The sequence below is a fragment of the Schistocerca piceifrons genome, chromosome X (genome assembly GCF_021461385.2).
Source record: "Schistocerca piceifrons isolate TAMUIC-IGC-003096 chromosome X, iqSchPice1.1, whole genome shotgun sequence".
NCBI classification, from domain to species: Eukaryota; Metazoa; Arthropoda; class Insecta; order Orthoptera; family Acrididae; genus Schistocerca; species Schistocerca piceifrons.
In genome coordinates this window covers 393,002,449-393,028,101 of record NC_060149.1, presented here as the reverse complement: position 1 = coordinate 393,028,101, position 25,653 = coordinate 393,002,449, and the positions used below count along the sequence as shown (strand labels likewise).

The window sequence follows — 25,653 nt, the reverse complement described above, 5'->3', positions numbered from 1 at the left end:
CTGGCAATGGCAAGGAAAGCGTTTCTGAAGAAGAGAAATTTGTTAACTTCGAGTATAGATTTAAGTGTGAGGAAGTCATTTCTGAAAGTATTTGTATGGAGTGTAGCCATGTATGGAAGTGAAACATGGACGGTAAATAGTTTAGACAAGAAGAGAATAGAAGCTTTCGAAATGTGGTGCTACAGAAGAATGCTGAAGATTAGATGGGTAGATCACATAACTAATGAAGTATTGAATAGGATTGGGGAGAAGAGGAGTTTGTGGCACAACTTGACCAGAAGAAGGGATCGGTTGGTAGGACATGTTCTGAGGCATCAAGGGATCACCAATTTAGTATTGGAGGGCAGCGTGGAGGGTAAAAATCGTAGGGGGAGACCAAGAGATGAATACACTAAGCAGATTCAGAAGGATGTAGGTTGCAGTAACTACTGGGAGATGAAGAAGCTTGCACAGGATAGAATAGCATGGAGAGCTGCATCAAACCAGTCTCAGTACTGAAGACCACAACAACAACAACATGACTTTATTCTCTTTACCTTCAGAACTGCATTAGAATTTTCAGGTAATTCTGCTGCTGGCATTTTTTTCCGTGGCTGTTGAGGATTTTTCACTCCCCTTGACTCCTGCTCCTTTTGTCGCCTCTCTGCTGCCTCAGCCATCTGTTTCCGTTTTGTTTCCTGAAATTAAAAAAAAGAAAGGTTCAATGGTTGCTATACATTATCACCAATGTACAAAGTGTGTTAAAAAAATATTAGGATTTTTGTAATATCATGAGCTGTATTAGTCCAGTTCGCACAATTTTGATTTGTTGTGTTGGTAAACATGTCTGAAACATGTCTGCACACTGGTAGCCACATTGGACGTTTGGTCTATCATCAGTTGTCATGAAGGTTACGTCTCTCGGCTTACAACTGAGGATTACTGATTTGTTTTAAAAATGCATCAGAGAATTTGCAATAATTTTGCTATAAATATGGAATAAAATTTAAGAGAGTTTTAGAAATGTTTACTACTGCTTTTGGTGAAACATCTATGAGTAAAACTGGGATTTATGAGAGGTATAAGCATTTCCAGGATGGCTGTGAAGAGGCTGAAGATGACCAACATTCTTGATGACCAAGAACAATAACCACCAAAGAAAAGTCGGTAAAAGTTAGAGAAATGATTATGAACCATCACTGACTCACTATCAGAGAAGTTGGTGATGGTGTTGGTATATCAATCAGCTCCTGCCTTGAAATTCTTTCTGATGTTTTGGGTATGACACACTTAACAGTAAAATCTGTGCTGGAGGTGTCAAATTGCGAGCAAATGGAAATTGCTAGGGAGTTACCAAATGATGTCAACAACGCAAAACTACTGAAACGTGTCTCAAAAGGTAACGAAACATGAGTGTATGGGTATGACATCAAAACTAAGGCTCAATGGTCTGAGTGGAGGCATCTGGCAAGTGTGGTCGAATGTCAAGACTATGCTCACCGTTTTCTTCAACTTTAACAGCATAGTGCATCACAAGTTGTTGCCAAAAGGTTAAATCATCGACAACAAGTACTATCTACAAGTTCAGTGGCATTTGTGGGAAGCAATCGGAAAAAAAGGAACCCAGATTTTTGGTAAAAAAATTTGTGGCTTTTGCACCACAATAATGCATTTGCTCACACTTCATTGCCTGTTCACGAATTTTTTGTGGAAACCGACACCATAATGATGCCCTAGACTCCCTATTTGCCAGATATTTTTCTGTATCCAAAAACAAAGAGAACCTTACAAGATTAAAAGCACATCGCTGAACGAGCTAAGTGCTAACCCAAAGATCAAATTCCGGAAGTGTTTTGGGGATTGGAAGAAATGCTGGCCCAAGTATATAATATCTAACTGAGTCTACTTTGGAGGAGATAGCATTAATATAAATAAAAAAATATACCTATTTCTGGAAAACGAAAATTCCCAAGATTTTTTTTAACATTCCTCGTATAAACTGAATTTTGCAGGAAAGTCTGCACAGTGCAACTTGCAAACCATAAAAAGGATTAATAGTCAATCAGCACAATGTAGCTGTACACATGAAAGAAGGGGGGGTGGGGGGGGCCACTGGGGCAACCGGGGGGGGGGGGGGGGGAGGGGGGGCGAGAACTGGGTGGCAGGGGCTGTGGGACAAGACCAGGTGGAGGGTGGGTGGGGACAGTGGGTTAGGCTGGTGAGGGGGTGGTAGGGAGAGTAGGGAGAGAGGGGGACAGAGAAGGGGAAGAGAGGTGTTGGTTGGTTGGATTAAAAGAGGGGGAAAGGGACCAAATTATAAGGTCATCAGTCCATTGTTCCAAATAAAACAATGCAACAAGTGTGAGAATAAAACAAACGAGACTGACAACACAAAACAGAATGAAAGGAAAAATCCCAAGAGCGATGAAGGGCAACAAACATGTAAGTGGACAAAATGGGACAAGAAAAACACAGGAACGCAAGAAATGGGATGAAGAGATTAAAATAACAAAGCAGATTACCATAGCTGGCTGACCATGAAAATAAAAAAGTAGAAGCCAGGCACTCTGCAACACATTAAAACATCCACCCTAGAAGCACTAGGGTAGCGGACAAAGAACACGTGCAAAAACTTAGGTCAAATGACAAAACCCACCCTCACGAATAAAATGTAAAACTATATCAGCCAATGAGGCGTTGTCAGATAAAATCAGCGGCAAGGAGTCCGGTAACCTAAGAATTCGTCGTTGGGCAGTAAAAGTGGGACAGTGCACCAGAATATGGGCCACTGTCAACCAGGCACTGTACCAACACTCAGGTGGGTCTTCACGGCGCAGGAGGTAAATGTGGGTCACCCAAGCGTGGCCAATGTGGGTCCAGTAGAGGACAACTGATTCCCTCCGAGAGGCCCTCATGGAAGTCCTCCACACATTCATAGTCTCCTTAATGACACGTAGTTTGTTGTGTGTACTGTTATGCCATTCCATCTCCCAAAGCCGAAAAACCCTGCAGGGTAAGACAGAACGCAGGTCAGGCTCAGAGATGTCTATCTCCAGAAGCGGTTTCCGCATAGCCTGTTTGGCCAGCCTGTCGGCAAGTTCATTGCCTGGGATGCCGACGTTTCCTGGGGTCCACACAAACACCACTGAATGACAGGACCGATCCAGGACATAGATGGACTCTTGGAGGGACACTACCAAAGGATGGCAAGGGTAGCACTGGTCAATAGCTTGTAGGCTGCTCAAGGAGTCAGTACACACAAGAAACAATTCCCCGGGGCATGAACAGATATACTGAAGTGCATGAGAGAGGGTCACCAGCTCTGCAGCGAATACACTGCAGTCATCAGGCAAGGAATGCTGTCCAAAAAGTCCTCTGGGGATGTAGGTGAAGCCAACATGACCATCAGCCATTCAGCGGTCAGTGTAAACCACTTCAGAAGCCCAGAACACGTCAAGAATCGAGAGGAAGTGGCAGCAGAGAGCGGCAGGAGTAACCAAGTTCTTAGGGTCATGCGAAAGATCCAGATGAATCTGTGGCCCAGGTGTACACCATGGAGGTGTATGCGGACAGACCCTTTAGGGGAGGATCCCAGTTCAGACAGAAGGGATCACAAGCGAACCACAATCGTTAGCCCTGACCTGGGACGCCGATGCGGGAGATGAACTGCCATGGTTGGGAAAAGAAGATGTTAATTCAGATGTGCAGGAGAACTAAGAATGAATGCAACATATCTGGCAAGCAGTTGTGCACGTCGGATCTGCAACTGAGGGACTCCAGCCTCCACCAGGAACTGGTCACCGGATTTGTTCTAAAAGCTCCTGTCACTAGGCGAACACCACAGTGGTGCACTGGGTCAAGTACATGCAATGCTGAGGGCGCTGCCAAACCGTAAACCAGACTCCCATAGTCAAGGCGGGATTGAACAAGGTCTTTGTAAAGCTGCAGCAGAGTGGAGCGATCAACACTCCAGTTGGTGCTGCTCAGGCAGCGGAGGGCATTGAGGTGCCGCCAGCACTTCCACTTAAGCCGACGAAGGTGATGTAGCCAAGTCAACGGGGCGTTGAAAACCAATCATAAGAATCGATATGTCTCCACTATAGTGAGTGAATCGTCATTAAGGTAAAGTTCTGGTTCTGGATTAATGTTACGACGTCGACAGAAACGCATGACACACGACTTTGCGGCTGAAAACTGGAAGCCGTGGGCTAGAGCCCATGACTGCACCTAGGGAATGGCCCACTGTAGGTGCCACTCAGCAACACCAGTACTGGAGGAGTAGTACATAATGCAGAATTCGTCTGCATACAGATAGGGTGAGACAGACAGCCCTACAGCTGCTGCTAGACCATTAAAGGTTACTAAAAATAGAGAGAGACTCAATACGAATGACATTTCATTAGTAGGGGTGAGGTTGGTTGGTTTGGGGAAGGAGATCAGACAGCGTGGTCATCGGTCTCATCGGATTAGGGAAGGATGGGGAAGGAAGTCTGCCGTGCCCTTTCAGAGGAACCATCCCGGCATTTGCCTGGAGTGATTTAGGGAAATCACGGAAAACCTAAATCAGGATGGCCGGACGCGGGATTGAACCGTCGTCCTTCCGAATGCGAGTCCAGTGTCTAACCACTGCGCCACCTCGCTCGGTGTAGGGGGGAGGGGGGGGGGGGGGGAGACTATGGGAGGCACGGATTTGGCCACAGAAAGTATGGAGAAACATGAAGATTTGGATAAAAATCGGGAGCAGGCCTTGGAGACCCCACTCGTACAATGTGGCAAGGATATGATGTCGCCAGGTCATGTCTTATGCTTTATGCAAGTCAAAAAAGACGGCAACCAGATGTTGGCATCTGGAGAACACTATTCGGATGGCAGATTCAAGAGACACAAGATTATTAGTGGTAGAGTGCCCCTGGCGGATGCTGCCCTGACATGGAGGCAGTAGACCACGTGACTCCAGGACTCAACCCAACCGCTGACACACCATATATTCCAGCAGCTTACAAACAACATTGGCAAGGCTGATGGGCCGATAGCTATCCACATCAAGCGGGTTTTTACCGTGTTTGAGCACCAGAACGATTTTGCTCTCCTGCCATTGCAACCGAAAGACACCATTGCACCAGATCCAGTTGAAGATGACAAGGAGATGTCACTTGTAGTCAGAGGAGAGATGTTTAATCATCTGGCTATGCATCCGATCTGGCCCAGGAGCTGTGTTGCAGCAATGTGCAAGTGCACTGAGGAGCCCCCACTCCGTAAATGGAGCGATACTGGGTTCACTGTGGTGTGTAGTGAACGAGAGGACTTTACATCTGCCATCTGAGGGTGCGAAAGGCTGGGGGGTAGTTCTCTGATGCAGAGGCTCGAGCATAGTGCTCAAGCCAAGTGCTCAGCAATCGTGTTTGCATCGGTACATAGCACGCCATTGATGGTAACACCAGGGACACCTGTACGGGTCTGGTACCCAAAAAGACATCTGATCTTCATCTAGACATGGGAAGGTGATGTATGGCACCCATTGGTCGAGACGTTTCTCGACCAACACTCCTGCTTCCGTCGTTTGATAAGTTGGCGAATGTGGGCACAGAGCAACTTAAAGGCTATCAGTTGCTCTAGGGAAGGGTGCTGTTTATGTCACTGTAGAGCTCACCGACACTCTGCAATTGCTTCAGCGACTTCCAGCAACCACCAACGGACTGTCTTTTGCCAGGGGCACTCTAAAGAGCAAGGGATCGCATTATCTGCCGCAGAAACACTTGTGGTAGTGACCTGCTCAACCATCAAATCGATGTTGCCATGTGGTGGAGAGTCAAAGGTGACATCAGAGGTGGAAGTTTCCCAGTCTACCTTGTTTAAAGCCTATCTGGGCTGGCATCCGTGGGCCTGACACCAGGGCAGTGACAGGAAGAGGGGGGGGGGGAAGTGGTCACCACCACACAGGTCATCATGCTCTGTCCAGTGGATAGATGGGAGAAGTTCTGGGCTGCAAATTGATGAATCAAAGGCTGAGTAACTCCCTCGAGCCACACTGAAATTTGTGGTGGCCCCAGTATTTGAGAGGCATTAGTCGAACTAATACAGTAAAGTTTTGACATCTCAGCCCCGGCCATTAAGCATGGTGTCACTCCACAAGAGGTTATGCACATTAAGATCTCCCCGAAGTAGGAACAGTTTAGGGAGTTGATCAATCAGTGCAGCTAATACATTCAGGGGTACTGCACCATCTGGAGGAAGATATACATTGCAGACAGTTATTTCTTGCGTTGTCCGTATTCGACAGCCACAGCTTCAAGAGGGGTTGAAGGGGCACAGTTTCACTACAGACTGAGTTTAGAACATGAACGCGAACTCCACCCGACACTCGATTATAGTCACTACGTTTCCTGTAATATCCCTTACAGTCATGGAGGGCAGGGGTCCGCATTGCCGGGAACCACGTTTCCTGGAGAGCAATGCAGAGAGCAGGTGTAAAGCTTAACAGTTGCTGCAGCTCAGCCAGACAGTGGAAAAAACTGCTGCAATTCCACTGGAGGATGACATCATGGTGAGACTGGTAAGGCATGGAGCATTCAATGAGGCAGTTTACGCCACAGTGTCACTTGCTGCCACCGACTTTTTGCCTGAGCAATCTACACTCCTGGAAATGGAAAAAAGAACACATTGACACCGGTGTGTCAGACCCACCATACTTGCTCCGGACACTGCGAGAGGGCTGTACAAGCAATGATCACACGCACGGCACAGCGGACACACCAGGAACCGCGGTGTTGGCCGTCGAATGGCGCTAGCTGCGCAGCATTTGTGCACCGCCGCCGTCAGTGTCAGCCAGTTTGCCGTGGCATACGGAGCTCCATCGCAGTCTTTAACACTGGTAGCATGCCGCGACAGCGTGGACGTGAACCGCATGTGCAGTTGACGGACTTTGAGCGAGGGCGTATAGTGGGAATGCGGGAGGCCGGGTGGACGTACCGCCGAATTGCTCAACACGTGGGGCGTGAGGTCTCCACAGTACATCGATGTTGTCGCCAGTGGTCGGCGGAAGGTGCACGTGCCCGTCGACCTGGGACCGGACCGCAGCGACGCACGGATGCACGCCAAGACCATAGGATCCTACGCAGTGCCGTAGGGGACCGCACCGCCACTTCCCAGCAAATTAGGGACACTGTTGCTCCTGGGGTATCGGCGAGGACCATTCGCAACCGTCTCCATGAAGCTGGGCTACGGTCCCGCACACCGTTAGGCCGTCTTCCGCTCACGCCCCAACATCGTGCAACCCGCCTCCAGTGGTGTCGCGACAGGCGTGAATGGAGGGACGAATGGAGACGTGTCGTCTTCAGCGATGAGAGTCGCTTCTGCCTTGGTGCCAATGATGGTCGTATGCGTGTTTGGCGCCGTGCAGGTGAGCGCCACAATCAGGACTGCATACGACCGAGGCACACAGGGCCAACACCCGGCATCATGGTGTGGGGAGCGATCTCCTACACTGGCCGTACACCACTGGTGATCGTCGAGGGGACACTGAATAGTGCACGGTACATCCAAACCGTCATCGAACCCACCGTTCTACCATTCCTAGACCGGCAAGGGAACTTGCTGTTCCAACAGGACAATGCACGTCCGCATGTATCCCGTGCCACCCAACGTGCTCTAGAAGGTGTAAGTCAACTACCCTGGCCAGCAAGATCTCCGGATCTGTCCCCCATTGAGCATGTTTGGGACTGGATGAAGCGTCGTCTCACGCGGTCTGCACGTCCAGCACGAACGCTGGTCCAACTGAGGCGCCAGGTGGAAATGGCATGGCAAGCCGTTCCACAGGACTATATCCAGCATCTCTACTATCGTCTCCATGGGAGAATAGCAGCCTGCATTGCTGCGAAAGGTGGATATACACTGTACTAGTGCCGACATTGTGCATGCTCTGTTGCCTGTGTCTATGTGCCTGTGGTTCTGTCAGTGTGATCATGTGATGTATCTGACCCCAGGAATGTGTCAATAAAGTTTCCCCTTCCTGGGACAATGAATTCACGGTGTTCTTATTTCAATTTCCAGGAGTGTATATCCATGGTGTCTGAGGGTCCAGCGAGATCCAGGTCCTCAGCGGATAGCAGAATCTCCACCCCATCTTCAGACACAGAGCTTGTAGGTAGTGGTGGTGTGGGTACCAACACAAGTTCCTTGTTCTTGAGGGTCTTCTTTTTCAATTTCTCACACTGTTCCTTGGGTTTCCCTGGTGGAGAGGACTTCACTGAAGCAGTCTCCAGGACTGAAGATGAGCATGAAGCCCTACAACCAGCTGCTTTTGGGCTCTTCAGCCACTGGCTGGTGTCATATTTCCCACTGGCAGAAACCTGGGAAGGGAGTGACCCAAGGGATCCCTTCCTAGCGAGAAGAGCCGAAGAAGCCTTATGTTTCTCTGGCTCAGAAGTGGGGACTGAAATCCCCAATGGGTGGGAGGGGGGAGGGGCGGAGGTGTTGCTCCTGAAGTAGGTGGTGCAGGAGCAACAGGGAGCGAAGTGACCCCCACCATCAAGCCATCAAGGGGGCAGGTGTAGTCTCCCGGTTCTGAGAGGCGACATGAATTTGAGGAACTGATGGAGCGACAACTGTTCTCATAGCAGCGGCATGTGAGGAAGTCATACCCACAGGATGTAGGCACTCAAATTTCCTCTTAGCCTCAGTGTAGGTCAGTCAGTCCAAGGTCTCATATTCTATGATTTTCCTCTCTTTCTGTAAAGTCTGGCAAGCAAGGTGAGTGATGCTCTCTGCAGTTGACAGAGATGGGAGGTGGGGCACATTGGGTATTGGGATGCGATGGATGTCCATAATCTCAAGAGGTGGGGCTTGAGGTACAGTGGGAAGACATATGGCCGAACTTCGAACACTTAAAGCAGCGCAGGGGGAGGGATATATGGCTTGACATCACAGTGGTAGACCATCATCTTGACCTTCTCAGGCAATGTGTCACCCTCGAAGGCCAAGATGTAGGCACTGGTGGCAACTTGGTTATCCCTCAGACCCCGATGGATGCACCCGACAAAATGAACACCTCGCTGTTCTAAACTGGCACACAGCTCATTGTCAGACTGCAAAAGAAGGTCCCTGTGTAATATAATACCCTGGACCATATTTAAGCTCTTATAAGGCGTGATGGTAACAGCAATATCCCCCAACTTGCCCCAAGCTCATGACTGGGCAGAGGATGCTGTTTTTATCAAAACTGATCCAGAGTGCATTTTGGACAAACCCTCCACCTCCCCAAACTTGTACTCCAAATGTTCCACAAAAAATTGAGGCTTGATGGACACGAAAGATCCCCATCAACTCTCGTACATATGAGGTACTGGGGCAATTAAGCTTTACTGCCATCCTTAGCCTGGTGTTCCTCCCATGGTGTGGACAGGGAGGGGAATGACTCGGCGTCATATTTCTTCGCACTGAAATTAGACTTTGCCCGCTTAGAGACTGCTGGTGTTTGACCACCAGCAAGAGATGACGTACTACACTTCATGGTTTGTCATCCGCCCTGATGCCACCCACTCCGACCAGGGGCCCTCCCCATGGGCACCACCCAGCCACAGAAAAGGCCACCTGGCAGGATGGCCATTGCCGGGAGTCCCGATGCCCCAGGGTGACGAGCATCTACTCCTTGGCATACATGGGGATTCAAAGGCGCAGGCATCAGCAGGGCGATCCCTGTGTTGTCAGGGGGCTACAACCAACAGGGTACATGGCGGCCCCACCACAACAGACTAGCTACCATACTGGATATGAGGTGCAAAGAAGTCCATGGTCATCGTCAGCACAGAAAGTGACACTGCATAGTGCATGGCGGAAAATTTGTGCAGGAAGGTGTCTTCACCCAAGAGATGGAGAACGAGTGGGACAGCAATGCAACGACGAGAAAGTGGGCTAAAGATCTCAATGCACAATAGACACGATGCACCATGTAAGGCGCCCTTCCCCAATTGGCTCTGCCTTTAGGAAAATTTCGAAAAATTGACTTCAAACCCTACAGGGGACCACCAGATAAAGGCCGAAATGTGAGAGACTCCTTTTAGTCACCTCTTATGACAGGCAGGCATACCTTGGGCCTATTCTAACCCCCGGACCCACAGGGGGGTGAGGTTGGGGGGGGGGGGGGCAGGGGGAGTGGGGGGGCGGGGGGGAAAGAGACAAGTGCGCACAGAACTGTGCGAGCACAAGCGTGCTTGTGTGAGTGTGCCCATGCACACACTAGTTCAAAAAAGTGTGTGTTTACCTTCACTCGTAAAAATTTTCAATCTACTGAACTTCACATTACCATAGGTATAATACCAAACTTAAATGCATTGAAATAATGATGATCAAGTCTATTTTCCACATTACAAACACATTCACTGTAGTTGCTGTTTAGGAGCCGTTTACGTATCTTCATACTGACTTTTTAAATTAATCCTCATCTCCGATGGATTTCAACATGAAAATACAGGCACTCTTCCACACAACATAAAAGCAGCAATTTCTTAGTCTTGTATCAATGACCATAAGGAACACATACTATGAAAGGGTGAGAGAAATCTAGAACCAGATGCTGAAAGAGAAGATTTAAAAATCTGAGAACTTAGAAGAGCAGGGGGGATGATCACTACCCAGAGATACGAGAAGCAATGAGAATGTGTGCAGAACTGCAGTGACAATGTTTAGCAATAGATAAAATTGAACAAGATACAAACAAAGAGCAAGACAGAAACTAGGAAAGAAAATACACCTGAGGCCACGAAACAAATTCAAAAACCATAGCATCAGTGGAGAAGAGAGAAGGAGTAAAAACCTATAGGGGCAATACAGGTGTAAGAGATGAGTGGTGGGACAAGAGCACCAGTAGTTGAGTGACTTACCCTACTAAGTTCTGAGCAGTAAATGTGATGAAGAGGTCAGGGTTACTTTGTCACAGACCATGCTCTACAGAAGGTATTTCATGACACCACAAACCTAATCTGTGTCCACACATCTTCATCTTCACTGACAGCTTTGTGCTCACATGTTGATATTAAAGGACAAATAAAAGTTGTACATAATGTGATGTATACCACAGGTTGTCTTTAAAATGGGTATCTTTATGATTGAGCAATTCTTACCAGCGACAAAGCGGAAGAAGATTTTAGTAAGAGAGTGCACTAGCCCCAGTCTCGTAGCTAAAGTGGCCATGTGGATATGAAGCATTAAGATGTGAAGAGTGTGTGTGATCTATATATTGCAGAGTTTGGAAAGGGTGGTGTGAGGTTGCCCAAAGTTACTCAGGGTTGTATGGAGAAAAGAATGGCTAAGTTGGATTTAATTTCAGAATAAGATGTCCTACAATGGTGAACACTGGTTAAGACATTCAACTTGTATTTGGGAGAAGTAGATTCCAGATCTCTCTCTGGCCATTCAAATTTCCTTTGGAAAGGACATAAGCCGATTTCTTGCTCCTATCCTTGTCGATCCCTATTGACTTCACTGCAATCGGGTGTTAGATTTATCTTCCTTCCTTGCTGTAAGCAAGCTTGACATAGTTTAATGTACTCTAGCAGCACTGTTTTCTGAGGAGCAAGTAGTACTACAGTCACTGTAGGTGCTACATGCCTGAGGACCAGGCTGGTGAGAGAGTTTGAGTTTTCATGCAGCAAATCAGCATCCACACTAATATATTTGTCAAATTCCAAGGATGTAGGAGGAAAATTTCACATGACGAGGATGACATTTAACATACTGCAAATACTACTATTTGTTATGGGTTATATGTCTTTGTCAATAGATAATAATACAGAAGAGTCCGTAGAATCTGCACAGTTCGGGAGGACACTGTTCCGAGATGCCCTTCATCATCAACAGGCTGCTGCCAGCTGATCATACAGCCTACTTCCCATAAAGGACACAACACAGACTGGCCACAGTGATTAGGCCTATAGTATATTCAATGTTTTGCTGTTGGAACACTAGATGATGGACCTCACCCTCTGCATACTTTGTCTGGACTTGCTCTTCAGAACACTGCTAACCTTGCTCCGATGTAAACACTTCTAAGCAGTCATTGTTGTGCAATCACTTCATGAATTTAACATGTTCTGTAATACTATTCATGATTGTTAAGAAAGCAGATGTTGATGTAGATGTAAATCTAGTGAGGAGAATTCTTGTACTCTGGAGTGCAATACAAAGAAATGGATTCAGTGTTACCAAAAATTTTTGAACATCAGCAGCAATCACTGTCACTACATTAGCAATATGTGGAACAGCAGTACAGGCATCAGATATAATAAGAAGCATGTCATCAGGTATGTTTGAACAACAGCTGCTCCTGCTGGACCGGTTGCTGCAGCAATAAAAAAAATCACGAGCATCTGTTTCATCAGCACCACATCCTCTGTCTTCAGTCCTGCCCACAACATCTGCACCTTTCAGTAAGTCAAAGGAAGCTCTGTACTCATTGAACTAATCTGACAACACTTCCACACTTTCCATGTGACTGATCAACAGGTTCAAATATTTTTCTCTCTCTTACTGAATGCAGATCTTTAATAAATGACAAATACATTTTCTTATCAAGGAGACAGTGTATCCTTTCCCTTGTACAGATATATGTGACCTTTCAAGTTATCAATTTGTAACCATTCCCAGCTTGTGATAACTGAAGTTGCATCAAAGTGAATCATAGTGTTTTCATTACCGCTAGGTTTCATGCTTTCCTAGGTTAAGTTGCAATTGTTGTTATACCTGGCACAAATGTCAGTCATATGCAAACTCCTTGAAACGTGATCTAGTGTTAAGATCTACTAATGCAACAGGAGGCATTAAAACTGTAAGATCCCTCTGTTGACTAATTATCACAGCATTCAGTGTGCCACAAGCTATTGGCAAAGCAGTTGCAATAAAAGCTGGACATTTCCGAAGTATAATATTCACCTCATTACCACTTATCAGATCTTTCCAAGTAAATATTGTGTTGCACAGTTGTGCTTGGCCATAGCAAACCATCAGGAAACAAAGAGCTTTGCTGGCACAGTGTCACCCCAACCAGTTGTATACAATAAGAGGTGATTCTTGCCTCGAAATAAAATTCTCACCACAATGTCATTTATGGTTAAAATCAAAACCATCACAGCCAAGTTATGCATATCCATCTTTTTCTAATGTTTTGTTCTTCATGACTGATCAATGTGCCCAATGCAGCAGGAAACTTGCAGCTACTGTAACAAATGTGGATACGTATCTCACTATGTCAAAATTGAACACCAGCAAAAACTGAACCCCTATTTCAAGTAAGTACCAATATCAACAGTACTATGCAGGCTCTAAAACATCACATCAGCTTTCACTTTAACTCCATCCAAAGAATCAGAAAATTAATTTTCAAGGAGCTACAAGGTCATCTGCCACATTAATTAACAAGGCTACATGTTAACTTAAGTACTTGGTATAACCCTGTTGTTATCCTAACAAACAAACGTCTTCAAATCACTGTAAGTCGTCCACCCCTCTAACTGGGACCACTCTAAAAGAGAAAATGATAGAAGCCGAAAGGGGAAAACGTGCACTAAAAGGGAAAAAAGAAGTAGAAGGTATTAAAATAATATAGCAAATGGCCTGGGCTGGCTGATCACAAGAATAAAGAAGGATGAGCCAGCCACTCCGCAACACACTAAAATGTTCAGACTAAAAATACATGGCTAAAGATACACAGCTAGGGAAAAGACGAACACCAAGGCAAGCAAACAGCAAAGAAAGAGCAAGGAAGAGTTGAAATGGAGGGAGGGTGAAGGTCTAGGAGAGAAGGCCAGACGCCCACCCTTAGATTGAGTGATAAAAACCTGGCTCACAAATGAAACGTAAAAGTAGATCACCCATCGAAGCAGTCTCCCTAACACTGTAGGGAAGGTTAAAAGTCCGCCTCATGGAGGGCTAAAACTGGGCAGTCCAACAAGATGTGGATCACAGTCAAGTGGGAACCACAGCAAAACTGAGGTGGGTCCTCATGATGGAGGAGGTGACCGTGAGTCAGCCGAGTATGTTTGATGCGGAGCTGGCAAAGGGGAATGGAGTCCCTGCCACTGGCTCCTATGGATGACCTCCACACATTCATTGTCTCCTTGATAACACTTAGGTGTACTGAGGGTGCGTCATTCAGTATCCCAGATCCTGAAAATTTTACTGCGTAAGACTGATCGGAGATCAGTCTATGGAGTGCCAATCTCCAGGATCAGTTTACCAGTAGCCTGTTTGGCCAGACTGTCAGCAAGTTCATTTCCTGGGATCCTGACATATCCAGCAGTCCAGATGAAGGCCACTGAACATCCATGGTTTACGAAGGCATAAACAGAGTCCTGGGTAGTTGTCACCGGAGGATGGTGGGGGAAGCAGTGGTCGAGAGCTCGTAACCTGCTTATGGAGCCACTACACATGAGGAAGCAGTCACCTGTGCAGTAGCTGATGTGCTCAAGAGCACAAGTGATGGCTACCAACTCTGCAGTGAAAACATTGCAGCCATCGGGCAAGGAGCACTGTTCAGTATGTCCAGCATGAGCAGCAGTGGCCTCTACATGACCATCGAGCCATCAGTGTAAACTATTTCTGAGCCCTGGAACTCGCCGAGAAGAGAGAAAAATGGGCAGCGGAGGACTTCAGGAAAAAATGAGTCCTTAGGGCCTTGCACCAGGTTCAGATGAGGCTGGAGCTGAGGCATGGATGATGGAGGTGTATGCGAGTGGACCCAGTGGAAAGGTGGTAGAAGGGAAGACTCGAGTTCAGTGAGAAGGGACCACACACGGACAGCAATTGTAATCCCTGATCTGGGCCATCATTGCGGGAGATGGATCACTGTGTTAGGAAAAAGGAGACTAATTGGGATGTTGAGGCTAACTGCGAATGTATATGGCGTAAGTGGCAAGCAGTTGCTGTCACCTGATCCGCAATGGAGGAACCCCAGATTCCACAAGGAGGCTGTTCACTGGGCTCGTTTGGAAAGTTCCCGTCGTAAGTTGAACACAGTGACGTATAGGGTCCAGCATCCACAATGTTGAGGTCAAAAGTCGAATTACACACCAGTCTCCCATCGTCAAGGACAGGACTCTACCAAGGCTTTCTAGAGCTGCTACAGTGCAAGGCGGTCTGCACTCTAGCTTGTATGGCTCAGACAGCGAAGAATGTTAAGATGGGGCCAGCACTTCTGCTTAAGCTGACAAAGGTGGGGAAGCCAAGACAAGCGGACATCGGAAACCAGTCCTAAACAGCAGTAAGTCTCCCACTACGTTAAGTATTTGATCATCAAGGTAAAGTGCCGGATGAGGGTGGGCAGTACGCCAATGACGGAAGTGCATAAGGCAAGTCTTGGAGGCTGAAAACTGAAGCTGTGACAGAGTCCATGACTGCCTTTCAATGGCGCCCTGCAGTAGACATTTAGCCACACCAACAGCAGATGAATGAAAGGAAATACAAAAGTCATCAACATATAAGAAGGGTGAGACTGACGACCCAACTGCTGCTGCAAGACCATTAATGGCCACTAAAAACTATGGGACACTCAGAACAGAGCCCTGCAGGACCCCATTCTCTTGGACATGGGGGGGAGGGGGGGGAGGGGAGGGGGGGGGGGGAACTGTGAGAGGCACCAACTAGAAATCTGAGGGAGCAGAGCGACAAAAAGTTGTGTGTAACGGGCCCCAGAGATCCCACTCATGCAATGTAGCAAGGATGTGGTGTTGCCAAGTGATGTCATAGGCTTTTGTCAGGTCAAAGAAGACAGCAATAAGGTGTTGACAGCAGGAGAAGGCTGTTCAGATGGCAGACTCTGGGTATACCAAGTTGTCAGTGGTGGAGCATCCATGGCAAAAACTGCCATGGGACGGAGCCAGAAAGCCCCGAGACTCAAACAGCCAACACAACTGCTGGCTCACCATCCAGTTGAGTAGCTTGCACAGAACATTGGTGAGGCTGATAGGATGATAGCTACCCACATCTAGCAGGTCCTTACCAGGTTTTAGCACTGGAATGACAACACTTTCCCACCACTCCAATGGAAATTCGCCACCGCTCCAGATGCGGTTGAAGACCGCAAGAAGATGGCACTGGTAATCCACCGATAGATGTTTAATCGTTTCGGGATGGATATGGTCTGGTTGAGGGGATGTGTCATGACAATTGACAAGGGCACTGAGAAATTGCCACTCACTGAAGGGAGTATTATATGGCTCAGGGTGATGTGGGGCAGCAGAGGTTCAAGCATAATGCTCAGCAAGACACACTGCAATTGTGTCTGGGTTGGTATGTACAGCTCAATTTGTGGAAATTCCAGGTATAACGGCAGGGGGCCTGAAATCCGTAAAGGTGTCTGAACTTATCCACACCTGGGAAGGAGAGCTTCAGGTTCCAATGGTGGAGACATACTGTTCCCAACACTCCTGTTTCTGTCACTTGATGAGTTGATGAACCCGGGCACAGAGCTATTTTAAGGCAACTAGGTGCCCCAGGGACGAGTGCCGCTTATGACGCTGGAGGGCTCGCCTACCATCTCTATTGGCATCTACAATTTCTGGTGACCATCAAGACACACTCCCGTTGGGGGCAACTTGAGGAACACACGATTGCCAATTCAGCTTCAGTAACAAAGGTAGTAGAAATGGTCTGGACCACCTCACTGATGTCACCACGCAACAGAGATAAAGGTGAAACTCCCTGGCAGATTAAAACCGCATGCCGAACTGAGATTCGAACTCAGGACTTTTGCCTTTCGTGGGCAAATACTCTACCATCTGAGCTACCCAAGCATAACTCACGACCCATCCTCACAGCTTCAATTCTGCCAGTACCTCATCTCCTACCTTCCAAACTTTACAGAAGCTCTTCTGCGAATCAAGCAGAACCATGAAGGTGTCCCAGTCAGCCTTGGTAAGAGCCCATCTGGTCAAGCATCTAGGTGAGTGCTGCTCGGGGGCAGGGAGGGGGGGGGGGGGGGGGGGAGGGAATAGGGAGACTGGAAAGTGGTCACTACCACACAAGTCACCATGAGCTCTCCATTGGACAGGCGAGAGAAGGTCAAGACTGAAAATCGAGAGATCAATGGCCAAGAATATTCCATGTGCAACACTGAAATGAGTGGGGCCACCTACATTTAGGAGACAAAGGTCGAGTTGAGTTAGTAGATCCTCGACATCTTTACCATGGCCAGTAATCTTTATTCCACCCTAAAGATGGTTATGGGTGTTAAAATCACCCAGAAGTAGAAGAGTTGGGGAGGGGGAGGGGGGGGGGGTTCAGAAATAAAGGCAGCCAACACTTGGTGCAGCACTTCACCATCTGAAGGAAGGTAGATGTTACAGATGGTAATTTCCTGCTTTGTCCTCACTGATGACCACAGCTTCTAAAGATATTTGAATGGGCACAGGTAAGGACATAGGTACAGACTCCACCTGACATCCTGTTACAGTTATTACAGATTTTGTAGTACCTCCAATAGCCACAAAGGGTGAGGGTCCTCATTGCAGGAAACCAGGTTTCTTGAAAGGCAACGCAAAGAGGAGGTGTAATGAAACTTTCTGGCAGGTTAGAACTATGTGCTTGACTAAGGCTCAAACTTGGGACCTTTGCCTTTCGTGGGCAACAACTGCTCCACCCACAGAGCTAACCAAGCATGACACACAACCCATCCTCACAGCTCCAATCCTGACAGTACCCCATCTCCTATCTTCCAAGCTCTCCTGCGAAACTAGCACTCCTGGAAGAAAGGATATAACAGAGACATGGCTTAGCCGCGGCCTAGGGCATGTTTCCAGAATGAAATTTCCACTCTGCAGACAAGTATGCACTGATATGAAACTTCCTGGCAGATTAAAACTGTGTGCGGACCGAGACTCAAACTCAGAACCTTTGCCTCTCACGGACAAGTGTCCTACCACCATTCTTGAAGCAGGTGTATTGCTAAAGAGTTGTCTTAATTCAGCCAGGTGGGAGAAAAAACCGCCCAATTCCACTGGAGGATGACACTGTCTGTAGTCTGGGATGGCACAAAGGGACCAAGGAGGCAGTTTATGCTTTAGGGCCACCTGCTGCCACAGGTTGAGTGCTGGTATCCAGTATCATTGTGTCTGAAGTGTTGGTGAGACCCAGGTCCTCAGGGGATGCTAGAATCTCCACTTCATCCTCAGATATGAAACTGTTAAGGAGTGATGGGCACTGGAGTCTCATGTTTCTTAGCCAATTTCTTCTTCATCGGTTTGTCCTCTCGCTGCTCTTTAGGGGCTTTCTGGGAGGACTTAACTGAAGTAGCGACAGTAGAAAAGCACGAATCCCTTTGATCAGCATCACGACTCCTTCAGCCACTGGCTAGTGTCCATTTTTGCACTTGTGGAGACTTTGTAAGGGAGAGTTCTGAGGGGCTGGTTCCGTGCGAGAGGAGCCAGATAAGCCTGTTGCTTCTGGCTGAGATGTGGGGACCGATGTCCGCGGCATTTGGGGAGACGTTGCCCCCCAAAGTAGAAGCTCTGGGAGCAATGGAAGAAGTGCCCCCAACCACCAAGGAGAGGGGGGGGGGTGTAATCGGGAGGCCCTGATGGCCCACTGTACGAGGCAGAGACGAGGAGACTACCATCGCCAGTGAGAGTGATGTCAACACAGCTTCAGCATACAACGATGTCAAGCAAATGGGGTACAACCATTCATACTTCCATTTAACCACTCAGTACGCCATCAGATCCAGGATCTTGTACTGGATGCAGTGGACGTCAACAGTCTCGACATGTAGCACTGCAATTGCACCGGGAGGATATGTGCCCAAATTTCCAGCACTTAAAGCACCACATAGTGGGAGGAATGTATGGTTTTACGTCACATTGGTATACCATCACGTTGACCTTTTCAGATAACGAGTCACCCTCAACGGCAGAGATGAAGGCACCAGTAGTGACCCTATTCCCTTTTGGATCTCTATAGGTGCACCGGATGAACTGAACATCCCGCCATTCTAAACTGCTCATTGTCACCAGAGCCGCTAAAATTTTCTAAGTCAGTTATCGGTGCAGCATTGCAACTGAGTGAGTTACCATTTAACTGACCGTTCTCAAGCAGCGCTGCTGCGTTCATGATGCCATTTCTTAGTTACTATAGGTATCGTAGGCATGAGTCTCCTGTTCATAAAGTTATTGATAGTGTGTTAGTGACTGCATCATCCAAAGTTGGAGCACAAGTTACTTTGCAGGGACCATCATTGTTTGTCGGCTGTGTGTTTAATTTTACTGTGACAAGACAGGCAACATGGTAATGGTTGGATAACTGCTGCTATAGTGCACTGCTCTGATGCTAATACAGTTCCTGGTCTTGAGTGTTTCAACAGTCATGATGTAATAGCTTATTGGACATTTAAGACTGGAGAGGTATATAACAGATATAGGTCATTCTTATTTTGTTTCTAGAATGCCTTTGGTTTTGAGGACTAGGAATTGTCATAAGCTAAACGAGTCTGAGGAAGTTTCCATTTGGTTTAAAGTCAATTTACATTGTAAAAGCATTAAGATTATTAGTGAGGTAACATTTTATTGCTGTAATTGAATAGTAAATGTTAATAAAATTACACACTGATCTTGCCAAAAGCCGAGAAGCTATTTGTTTTCTTTTGTAGCACCTCTGGGCCCCTGCGTTCTCTGGGTCATAGGATTCTCAATACAGTATCCTGATGAGTGTATCCTTGCCATCGGACTGCAAGAGAAGGTTGTGATGGAGAATAATCCCCTCAACCATGTTGGGGCATTTATGGGGGGTGACGGAAACGGAATATTACCCAGCTGGTCACAGGTGATCAACGCCCAGGACTGGTCTGGGAATGCTGTCTGAATCAGGATTGCCCCATTTCTCATTTTGGACAGTGCAGCCAGTTCCACAAACATATCCTTCAGGTTTTCAACAAAAAAATAGAGGCTTTGTAGTCATAAAAAAGTCCCCATCTGTTCTGCTGCACACTGACCACTGAGACAAATAAGGCTCTTTTGCACCGCCCTACATTCCTCCCATAGTTTAACTAGCAAGTGGAACCATTTGGGATCATACATTGCTGCATTATAGTCCACCTTGCTCTTCTTAGAGACTGCTGGGGACAGTCAGTCACCAACAATAGATGACTTGGTACGCTTCATTGCGGGTCAACTACCCTGATGTCACACACACTTATCAGGGGACTCCCTATGGGCGCCACCCAGCCACAGGAAAGACTACCTGGCACGATGGCCATTACCAGGAGTCCTGATGCCCAAAGATGACTGGTATCTACTCTTTAGCATACACTGGAGTTAGCTGCTCAGGCATCAGCAATGCGTTTCCTGTGTTGTCAGAGACTACGACCAAGAGGGTACATGACAGCTCCACCATGTTGGACTGGCTACTGGGCTGGATATTGGGTGAAGAGAAATCCTATATTGTCATGGGGGCAAAAGGGCACAATGGACAATGGAAGTAGATGATGCACCCCATAAGGTGCCCTCACCCAAATAGCTTGATTGCTGGTAGAGTTGCAGAGCCATGGCAATAAGAGGTGCAGAAGTTCTAATTGTTTGATGGAAATATGGTGCACCACATAAGGCATCCCTTCCCAAATGGCCCGCACTTCTACATCTACATCTACATTGATACTCCGCAAGCCACCCAACGGTGTGTGGCGGAGGGCACTTTACGTGCCACTGTCATTACCTCCCTTTCCTGTTCCAGTCGCGTATGGTTCGCGGGAAGAACGACTGTCTGAAAGCCTCCGTGCGCGCTCTAATCTCTCTAATTTTACATTCGTGATCTCCTCGGGAAGTATAAGTAGGGGGAAGCAATATATTCGATACCTCATCCAGAAACGCACCCTCTCGGAACCTGGCGAGCAAGCTACACCGCGATGCAGAGCGCCTCTCTTGCAGAGTCTGCCACTTGAGTTTATTAAACATCTCCGTAACGCTATCACGGTTACCAAATAACCCAGTGACGAAACGCGCCGCTCTTCTTTGGATCTTCTCTATCTCCTCCGTCAACCCGACCTGGTACGGATCCCACACTGATGAGCAATACTCAAGTATAGGTCGAACGAGTGTTTTGTAAGCCACCTCCTTTGTTGTTGTACTACATTTTCTAAGCACTCTCCCAATGAATCTCAACCTGGTACCCGCCTTACCAACAATTAATTTTATATGATCATTCCACTTCAAATCGTTCCGTACGCATACTCCCAGATATTTTACAGAAGTAACTGCTACCAGTGTTTGTTCCGCTATCATATAATCATACAATAAAGGATCCTTCTTTCTATGTATTCGGAAAATTTGGAAAGATGGAGGTCAAACCCTGAAAGGGGACCATAACTCAGTAAACCGAAAGGTTGGACACTCCTGATAGTTGCCTCTTACGACAGGCAGGAATACCTTGGGCCTAGTCTAACCCCTGAACCCGGTAAGTTATTGAGACTGGTGCTAGACTGTTGCCATTACGTAGCAACACACATTTTAAACTTCTCTTACCTTAGTCAGTAAAGACCATTATGGCAGAAGCTTTGTAGGTCACCAAATTCTGCTACCACCTCTGCAAATTAAATTGGGACTAACAGAACAGTTTACAAAGACACTGAATAAAAACTGCAATTGTTTTAAACACCTAATGAACATGTTTTCTGTGCTCTCAGAGGCAAAAGCCAAAGAGGATATATTTGTAGGACCACATATAAGGGAACTAAGTAAAAATATAAGTTTTGAAGCAAGGAAGCATAGATTGGTTTCAAAGAAGTGGTTCAGAAGTTTTTGGGAAATGAGAAAGATTCAAATTAAGTGGAATGCGTGAAAAACATGCTGGAAAAATATAGAGTATTAGGTACACTTCCTTTATTCGCATTTAGACATGTTTCCAGAAAAAGTTTGGGCAGTGACTGAATATGTGAAAAGTTTCACCAAGACATTAAACAAATGGAAAGGAGGTATCACTAGCAATGGACTGCATCCATGATGGCTGGCTATTGTTGATTGTTGCAACATGATAGTCCTGCACAACAGAAGAGAAAACGTGGCAGAAGAAGTGTTTCATCCAAACTATATTTGTACTATTAATTGTTCGCGTAAGTGAACAAAAGGATTGAATTTGATGTTTCTCCTTTGAATCTGATATGTTACAGTAAGTCTTAAATTAGTGTGTTTTTACTTTTGTGTACTAAATTTTCTCTTCTATGAAAATAGTGCAACACAATATGAATTTAAATCATGCTTAGTACATTATATTGGTCTGACAGCTCATAAGAAATTCTGAATTGCTGCTTTAAAACACATTGTAAGCCTTTGTATTAAGTACAATTTTTGACTCCTGATGCGATACATGAAAACTGATTATGTAAATTGTTCGTCTTCAACATATGAAGTAAGTACTTGGATTTCAAAAAGGTCACAAAATTTTTTTGTTGGTTTGTGTTCTTGGCAAGCGAATGAAGGTGCAGCTATTGCCAATGGGCTCCGGATCATGGCTATAATAAGCTGGACATAATTTTGTTGTCAATACGGAAAGGATTTACAAATGGCAATAGTGTGGGTTCCATTTAAAATACAAATTATCACAGTAGTAATGGAACACAACCCACAGCTGGCAAGAGAGATTACAGATTCAATGGCCTGAGAACATACCAAATGAACACTTAATATGCACCTTTCTCCCTCCACTGCAAATATTATCAAGGCATTACAGTAAGTACTCTGATGAATGAACACTGAATATTAGTTCCAAATCTGTCACCACAAGCACTGCACAGACACAAGAGACAAAGAGACATAGGAGAATAACAATGATGAAAAAGCTACCTTGTCAACATGCATAATAGTCACTCTTATACGGCAATACTGAAAAGTTAAACACCCTCACCAGTTTTGAACTGAAAACCATTCGGGTACACAGTCAATCTTCCTCTCACAGCTAACACCACATTGTGTAGACTATGTCAACACAGCCCTAAAGTATTATTTCATCACTTTTGACACATCATTCCATTTTCTTTACGTTATCAATATGATATGAAGCACTACTACAGAAGCAAGCATGACAATATTCTCCACAGGAATACTACAGTTGTTTCAGATAATGGACCCTTATTTACCTCTAGCTACATTTGAACATTTTATAAAGAGAAATGAATCTCTCACCTTAAACCTTAAAGGGAGGAAGGGTATTTGCTTCGGTATCAAGATGTCAGAATGGTCCACTCAGACAACTGTAGACATGAGGGTACTTGCCGCCCCACTTGAAATTGACAGTGTCAGTCCATTTTAGTACACCTGGGACTCTGCCATGCTGACTGCAAACACTTTTGAGCCAGGCTCTTACAAACCTGTGCCTTGTATGATGATACATAGTCACTAATTGCCAAGGAATTGTGACTGTAATTGTCATTATCATTGTTCCATTCACAAGCTAGTTATTACGCACAACTATAAAAGTGACAACTCTTCTGTAATTAATAAATTTACCACACAATTCATTGTTTTTGGGGAGGTAGTAGCTTAAGTATACAATTATACCTTGTACTTCAACTTAAAAAAAAACCTATTTTTGAGAGAAACTCAATTTCTAAAATTGGAATTTATTCTGCTGGTGCCTGATGACACGTGCACTTCATCATTGGAATTTAAAAACATATATTTTGACTTTACAAAAATGAAATGAAGGGTCCATTACACAAAAGAAGTGCACCCAACACTAAATGTTGGAGCATATTCATAGTGATTCCTTAGGCAAAAATCACAAACTTTAAACATATTACATATTCAGGAAACAAGTTACCTGTTTAACCTTTGAAAATCTTTAAATACATCACAGAAAACTCTGACTGGTGATACATCATTTAAATATTTTCTTATTTAATTGTAAGTACTGTGTTCTGTTCAGAATCTCCTGGAATCAAAATTGTGATTTACTCGTAATTGTATTTTTGCTGGAATGCTGAGCCATTAAAGTGTATATTTCCTTTAATGTTGTGTTAAAGGAAATTATCAGTAAAGAAGTTTGTCAATAAAATGGCTATGCAAATAGGAGATAATAATCTCATTGCACTTTATTCACTCCACCTCATGAATGGCTACATCTACACATGGTAGTATAACCAAGTCAATGATACACTAATAGAAGAACATGGCTTGGATTCCATGTTACACTGCAAGTCCCCTTTCTGTCATTGGATAACTAATTGGGACATGCAAGACGCCTAAGAGATATCCAATTATTCAAAATCATTTTAGAAAACCGCACAGCAAAGATACATATAAATTCAAAACTGGTGGTTTTCTATTCTTTATGAGTAAAATAAAACTTTTTCCGAAAATCTACTTCAGCATGGGATACAGCTTTGCTTCATTTATTTGAAGAAAGTTTTGCAGCAGCATGGCAAATGACTCAACTTTAAGCTTTCTGCTTTCCTTAAGTCAAACACAGATGTGAACTAATCATCTTGTGGTGTTGCAGTTCTTTTTGTGTCCATGCTTTCTACGAAATGGGGAGAGAAATTCCGCGTTATGCACGACACCTTTTTTCTGTTTTCTTTCACCCAGACATGTTTCAGTACTTTTTGTGCTATCTTCAGTGGGTTACTTTTTTATTTTCTAACTGTAAAATTGTTGTTACATATTAATATTTTGCAAAACTTGTGGTACATAATATTGACAAGTATGAATGAATAATTATTGTAAAATATTATACATCATATGTTAACAGCTGAGATGTGTGTTAACGACCTGATGCACTGTGTGTTGTTTATAACATTACGTCAAAGTTCTTAATTGGCAAAAAGAGTGGATGTATGCGTTAGGTTACATACCTTACATGATACTATTGGACACTTATTTTGGTACCTATTCTGCTACACAATCTACTATTTGTGAAGGATTATTTGTTGCCAAGAGGTCAAGTATACTTTTGCAACCATTTATGCTTCGAGTGGGCTCTTGAAGTAATTGTTCAAAATAATTTTCTGAGAAAGCATTCAGTACAGTTTCGGATTATGTTTTATGCCTGCCACCAGCTCTAAATGTATAATTTTTCTAGCATATTGAGGGTAGATTGAAGTCGCCACTGACTATAAATGTATGAGTGGGGCACCTATTTGAAATGAGACTCACGTTTTCTTTGAACTGTTCAGCAACTATATTTTTGGAGTTGGGGGATTGTTAAATGATCCGATTAATAGTTTAGTCCAATTTTCAGGTATAACCTCTACCCATACTATTTCACGGGAACTACCTAATTCAATTTCACTACAAGGTAAACTACTTCTGACAGCAATAAATACTCCACCACCAATTGTATTTAATCAACCCTTGGCTCACATTGCTAATTTATCATTCACTGAGGGTGTGTTCCCCCAGATTAAACCTAGAAAACAACAGTGTTGCAAGGAGTTAATTTAGATCTTTTAAAACCTTTTGGTATTGTTAGTTATGAAATTCTTTTAGATACATTAGAAGCAATCGGGAAAAAGTGAGAGAAAACAAATGGTTTCAATCAAATTTACAAAATAAATCATAGGTTGTGCAACTCACATCAGCTCAATCCATGCATAAAATCAGATTAGCATCTGAATCAAAGTTTAAATAGGTGTACCTCAGGATGGTATGTTAGGCACCCTCCTGTTTCCTATTTATATAAATTACACACAGGCCTCAAACAGCAACTAAG

General features: G+C 45.3%; 1 long non-coding RNA gene across 1 annotated transcript in view; it reads right to left on the bottom strand.

Annotated features, from left to right (window-relative positions):
* Positions 1-548: 548 nt before the first annotated feature.
* Positions 549-25,653, bottom strand: part of LOC124723025 — a 42,840-nt gene continuing 17,735 nt past the window's right edge. Inside the window, exon 3 of the long non-coding RNA XR_007006481.1 lies at positions 549-677. This is a non-coding gene — a long non-coding RNA (uncharacterized LOC124723025). The remainder of the gene's footprint in view (positions 678-25,653) is intronic.